The sequence below is a fragment of the Electrophorus electricus genome, chromosome 7 (assembly GCF_041902795.1).
Source record: "Electrophorus electricus isolate QZ-2024a chromosome 7, ASM4190279v1, whole genome shotgun sequence".
Taxonomy (NCBI): domain Eukaryota; kingdom Metazoa; phylum Chordata; class Actinopteri; order Gymnotiformes; family Gymnotidae; genus Electrophorus; species Electrophorus electricus.
This window is the reverse complement of record NC_137503.1, coordinates 34,515,665-34,521,607: the sequence shown is the minus strand read 5'-3', so window position 1 is coordinate 34,521,607 and position 5,943 is coordinate 34,515,665.

Genomic DNA, 5,943 nt, shown 5'->3' with positions numbered 1-5,943 from the left:
GAGAAGAGGGGAGAAGAGGGGAGAAGAGGGGACAGAGGGGAGAAGAGGGGACAGAGCGGATGTAGAGGAGTTCTCTCTGTCTCTGTACGCTGCTGCGGGACAGTCCAGTAGCCCCTCTCTGGAGCCTGGAGTTATTTCAGGAGCTCCACCTTGCTGGCCATGGGAGCCTCCGGCCTGTTTGCAAAAGATTTGTTTGCGGGTGCCCAGAGCCCTCTTGTGCCTGCCAGTGTGGTCTTTAAGGATGAGGCTACAGTGTATGGGGAAACAAGAACAGGCTAGTCGCTATGCTGTCTGGGTCCTACTGACAGACAATCTGTACACTATATATTAATTCAGATTTGTGAGAATAAATGTGTTTTGTCTGTAAGCTGGTTTATGATGTGAATAATGACAAGAACGGCATCAGGCCTGATCTGGTTTGGATTTACTTGAATTTACTGTGTAAATGTGTGTGTGTGTGAATTTTATTCCAATATTTATATTTATTTGTTTTTGAGGCTGACTTGGGCAAAAGGTTTGTTTTACATGTGTACCTACATTTTATATGCAGCCACTGGTTTCTGGAGGAAGATTAAGTATAGTGCAGGACTACAAGGATTTTCAATTAGCAGTAGAATATTTTGTGTATTCTGTAAGTGGGAGAGTAATCCTGTATGTAAACATGCACTAACATTCACAATGTTTATGCCTGACACATTACAGGAAGCATGTTGCTAAGCACATCTGCCTGGGACTATGGTGTACATGTGGTGATGAGCTGAGTGTACCCCCCCCCAGGTCAGCTCTTCTGCTGGCCAGTCTTCAGAGCTCAGTCCTGGGCACTCTGATGAGACGCGATCTGGGCAGACAGATGGTCCCTGGATGCCATCGTAAATCAGGCGAGCATCAGGGACCCAGATCGCACAACAGACCAGAGGTCCATTAACTCCAATTGTGTCCCTCCTCGCTCCCCAGGCACAGAGGAAGCCTATCACCAATACCACTGTCCTCCTAGATACAGAGACACCGCAGTTGGAGGGAGCCAGCTGCACTCACCCCTGCCGGAGGGATGAGCGGGACATAATGTGTCTGTAGTGTAGAATAAGATGGGCTGAAGGCTGGTTCTGCTACTGTGGAGGATGGGGCTCAAAGAGACATTTAATGGGTTAGAATGAAATTTGAATATGACTAGAAGTTATGTAAAATGTGTTGACCTTATACACATGAGATTTATGCACACACACACACACACACACACATACACACACACACACACACACACACACACACACACACACACACACACATTATATATGTGGGACTTTAAAGTTTTCTTATTGTAATTGTAAAATTAGATCCTATTTTGTAAACTGCCACACTCCACTGGCAGGATGTAGAAGAAGTGCTAATAATCCATGGACAGTTGAGTGGTATAACCTTTTAAAAGAACAGTAGCCAGCAGATTTGGCTGGAAAAAAAACATTAAAAAAAAACACTCTCAGACTCCCCTCTCTCTCTCTCTCATTCACTCGCTCTCTAGGTTTTCGTTTCAAAAACAAATCCGACAAACAATTCAGCTAGCACATTACAGAACTGCTACGACTGTTCTGTAACGGAAACAAATTCTGTCTCGCTGACAAAAATCATTAGCTCCGCATTCACCAGGCGTCTAATTAAAATGCTTGTTTCCAGGCAGCAGCGGGTAAAAAAGCTTTGCTCCTCTTTCCCGCTCTTTTTTCCGCAGCTGCTATGCCCACACTCGCTGCAGACACGTGCACGTCGAGTAAGACCCCGGGCAAATGGGACAGGTCAGAAGGTCAAGGCTGCATGGAAAAGCAGTGGGAAATCGGTCCTAATTAAAGGACTCCATGAGGGCAGGCATCTGTGTGGGATCATCAGCTCTGTCCATGCCAGGACTGGAGGCATAGGCTTGGCACGCGTGCCTGCTGATGGACTCCCTCCATAGATGAGAACCGCCTGTTAACGCCAATAACTACTGTTAATGGCTGTTAATGCTGAGCTGTGGAGGGGACCTTGCTGTCCATCCTGAGCTAGTCAACATATCCTGAAGACAGAAGTGACATCCTACCGAAAGCTATAGGCTGTTGTTGGAATGCAGAGCAAATATGCTGGAATATGGAAATGTTAGTGACTTGCCATCATTTTCAAATGTCTCCTGTAATGGCTGTAACATTTTGGTTGTTCATGCAGCTTTGATTATATGTATCATATACTGATCTGAGATCAGATCTGATCTACTTTGTGGGGGAAAAAAAGGATTCTTAATCTAAAGTAATGAAAGATCACTGATATGAAGCGTCCAAAATGAAAAGCGTCTGTGGAAACTCATGTTGACCCTAGTCCATAGTTGGCCATATCTAGATTATTGCCTTCTGGCTTCTGACATCTGCTTTTCAACATGATCCAAGTGACTCTTCCTAATCTTACTTATTCACCCCAGAATGTCACTCTCCGGAGTCACTCAGAGGAAGATGGATTCCCCCTCTGAGTCATGTCCCGTGCCGAGGTTTTTTCCTCATGCCATCTCAAGGAGTTTTTCCTGAACCCCTGTCACACTCCGCTTGAGCTGGATTTCTGCAAGGCGGCTTTGCTTAAAGTGCTCTACAAATTAAAATGAAGTGCTTCTTTGAAGGAACAAACAGACTAAATATTTTCATGTCATACCATCTATTAGCAGTTCATGAGGTACATTAAAAATGCATAATAAAAGAACTGTAATCTACAACTACAGTAAAGGACCTAATAGAGTGGTATAAATATCAAAAAGAGTATCGTGCCCTTGGGGTCAGGGTTGTTTATATAAATTCAATTTATATTGAATTGTATAAAGTAATTTTTTAAAATATTTGCTACAGATTCTTGAGATCTAGCAGTGAGGTAGTCATGTGTGAGCACTCCAGGGACTCGAGTGACACTGCCTGCCTGTCACTTTATTATGTGCAACTGAGTCAGTCAGACTGATAGAAGCAGCAGTGTTTCAAAAGCAGGGCCTTCACTGGAGTCAGTCAGACATTGCTGTGTACCAGCTGAGTTTACATCTACATTTACAGCATTTAGCAGACGCTCTTATCCAGAGCGACTTACAAAAGTGCTTTGTCATTTACTCATAGAATAGTTAGCACAAAATACCTGCAGCACGGGGTGAAATTTTGCAATGAACACATGCTGTTTTCAGCATTACAAACAGTTGTTTGTAACAGACATTACATGTGTGATTATTTGTATTACAACGTCTGTATTGTTGGACTGCAATATGCAATGAGGAACAGCAACAACAACAAGAAGAAAGAAGTGTGTTTTAACAGTCAAAGATCTGAAATGAACATTGTACCACCTTTCTGACATTTTATTATAAACTATTTTGATATTATTTCATTAGTATTGTATATGGGTGCTATGTGGGGTGTTTATACTGGTGATATGAGAGGTGTTTTTACTGGTCATATGTGGGGTGTTTATACTGGTGATATGAGAGGTGTTTTTACTGGTCATATGAGAGGTGTTTTTACTAGTCGTATGTGGGGGATATTTATATTGGTTCTGTGTCATGCTTACAAAATGAAAGTCTCTGGGTACCTGGGTAGAAACAACACCAGGAAATATTTTTGCAGTTTGTATCACACTGCTTCACCATGTTGTGGCCTTGGTTGAGGTCATTGTCAAACCTTCCCAGTAGTTTTCCCAGCATAGAGAAACGTTAAGAGTAATGGAAGCACTCAGCACAGTAGGGCAGCACTGCAGGCCATCAGTAGATAGTAGTAGATGTTCTTGCTCTCTCTCTCTCTCTCTCTCTCTCTCTCTCTCTCTCTCTCTCTCTCTCTCTCTCTCTCTCTCTCTCGGCTAGTGGTGGGAAATCAGCCTATAAGCAGTCGCGGTGTCTGCGCCCAGCATCTGATACTGCAGTTATCGTCTGAGTGCATCTCCCACCGCTGTGGTTTGAAATGAATCTAAGAAGGAAGTGCTGGCTTGGGCCCTGTTTCTTCTCCCTGCCCCTGGGGTCCACCAAGGGGCTGGCCAGCTTATTAACCTTCCCGTAGACAAATGGTCCAATTTAGAGAGAAGTGGATTCTTTTCTTCCTGGAACAAATTTGACCATATCTTTTTGTGGTCCGCTGGTTTTTATTTTTCTTTCAAAACCTCATTTAGATATAATGAAATACTAGCTGGGTCAATGAAGGGAAGTGCTAGTTGTCCCCTGTAGAAAAAAATTCTAAGTTCTGTTTAGATTATGGAATACAACACATGTTCCATATGGGTGTTTTATAAGGGTCTTCCATACTGGTGTTCCATGGCATTGTTCCATACTGGTGTTCCATGTCATTGCTCCATACTGGTGTTCCATGTCATTGTTCCATACTGGTGTTCCATGTCATTGCTCCATACTGGTGTTCCATGTCAGTGTTCTTGCATAGCTATTTTCCTCTTTATTATATTTTTTGCTACTATAATACTAGAACTAAAAATGCTAAAAAAGACTAAAAATGCTAAAAAAAGCTAATGTTACAGAGGTTCATACTTTTTAAGTCATTATTAATAGCGGCATTGTCCAAGGGGAAGCTTATATGTGACACATAATCTGAAAGCATGCTCCTCTGTTTAAGGAGAATGTGTGTGACCATTGATTAACTTGTCTTTAACATCAAGGCTGATTGCCAGTTCATAATCTCAGATATTGTTCACTGCAAAACCAGTACATGTAGATTTGGAACCAAGAAGTCATTGTGTCTTTCACTGAGCTGTTCACTGGAAAACTTGAAAAATATATAGAAATTGAAAAATTAAAACAAACCTAGTTATGCAGTTGATAAATGTGGCATTTATTTATGAGACATTTGTAATGAAAAGAGTGAAAAAGTCACCCAAGCTTAGCTTTAGAGGAGGCAGGCAAAGCCCCTGCTCAGCTGGCCTTCTGGGTAATGCAGTCTGACAGGCTGGGCATTTGGGGCACCCATGAATCTGACAGTTTGACCATCCATTACTGTGGGAGGGATGACTACACTTGTCAAACCACATAATGCTTAGAGCTGTCTGTTCAAGGGCACAGGGGAGTTCATGAAAGGACACTGAGTCAACAGGACAAAGCCGAGAACTTCAGGAAGTGGATGAAGACAAAGCTTTGGAGAAGCACTAACTAAACCCAAACTAAACAAAACCCAAAGGGCACAGTTTATTACACAAGACAGAGATAGATGGCTATTCGTGAATGTCGCCAGCATTCATTATGACATCTTGGCAACTCTCTTTGCCCATAACTACCTATTTGATTCCGCTCAGAAGCAGGTTATTCATTAATTGCCCCATGTTCACTACACATGTCAGGTGCTGCAGCAGACCAGTCTCTCACTTCATTGGGAGGGTTGGAGGGGATGCAGATGGTACAGACAAAACAGTGGTGGGCTTTCCAACTGCCTTCTCATTCCCCTGCTCAGCACGCCTGACACACTGTGGTTGAACAGGTGGAATTGGGAGGAATGCCTGCCACCGATCTGTCACCAGCATGCTGTGACATGGGCGAGCTTGGCTTAGAAAACACTCAGAACTGACAGGTAGGAGCTGACATGCACAAGCCTCACCTAAGCCCCGCTCACTGAGAGCATCACTGAGCAGATCGTAGGACAGGTGGAAAGGACACAGAAGCAGGAAGAGGGCCACGTCCATGTAAGGCTAAGAGATGATGTGAGAAACTGCAGGACACTAACTGATCAAGGATCCTCTGTGCAAATAGCTGAGAAAAGTTCTAAATTTGTGTAATGAAATTTGGAACTTTAATCATCTAAGTAGAGCAATCACATGGGGTTGAACTACCACATGTGGTCTGAAGCTTTTTGTATTTTATTTAATTAACTAAACAACTCTCCTGCTCTGACATAAGGCTGCATATGAAGTTGTTTTACTGCACTGTTTACATCGATAGCCTTTTACTACTGTAAACTGTGGAAACAG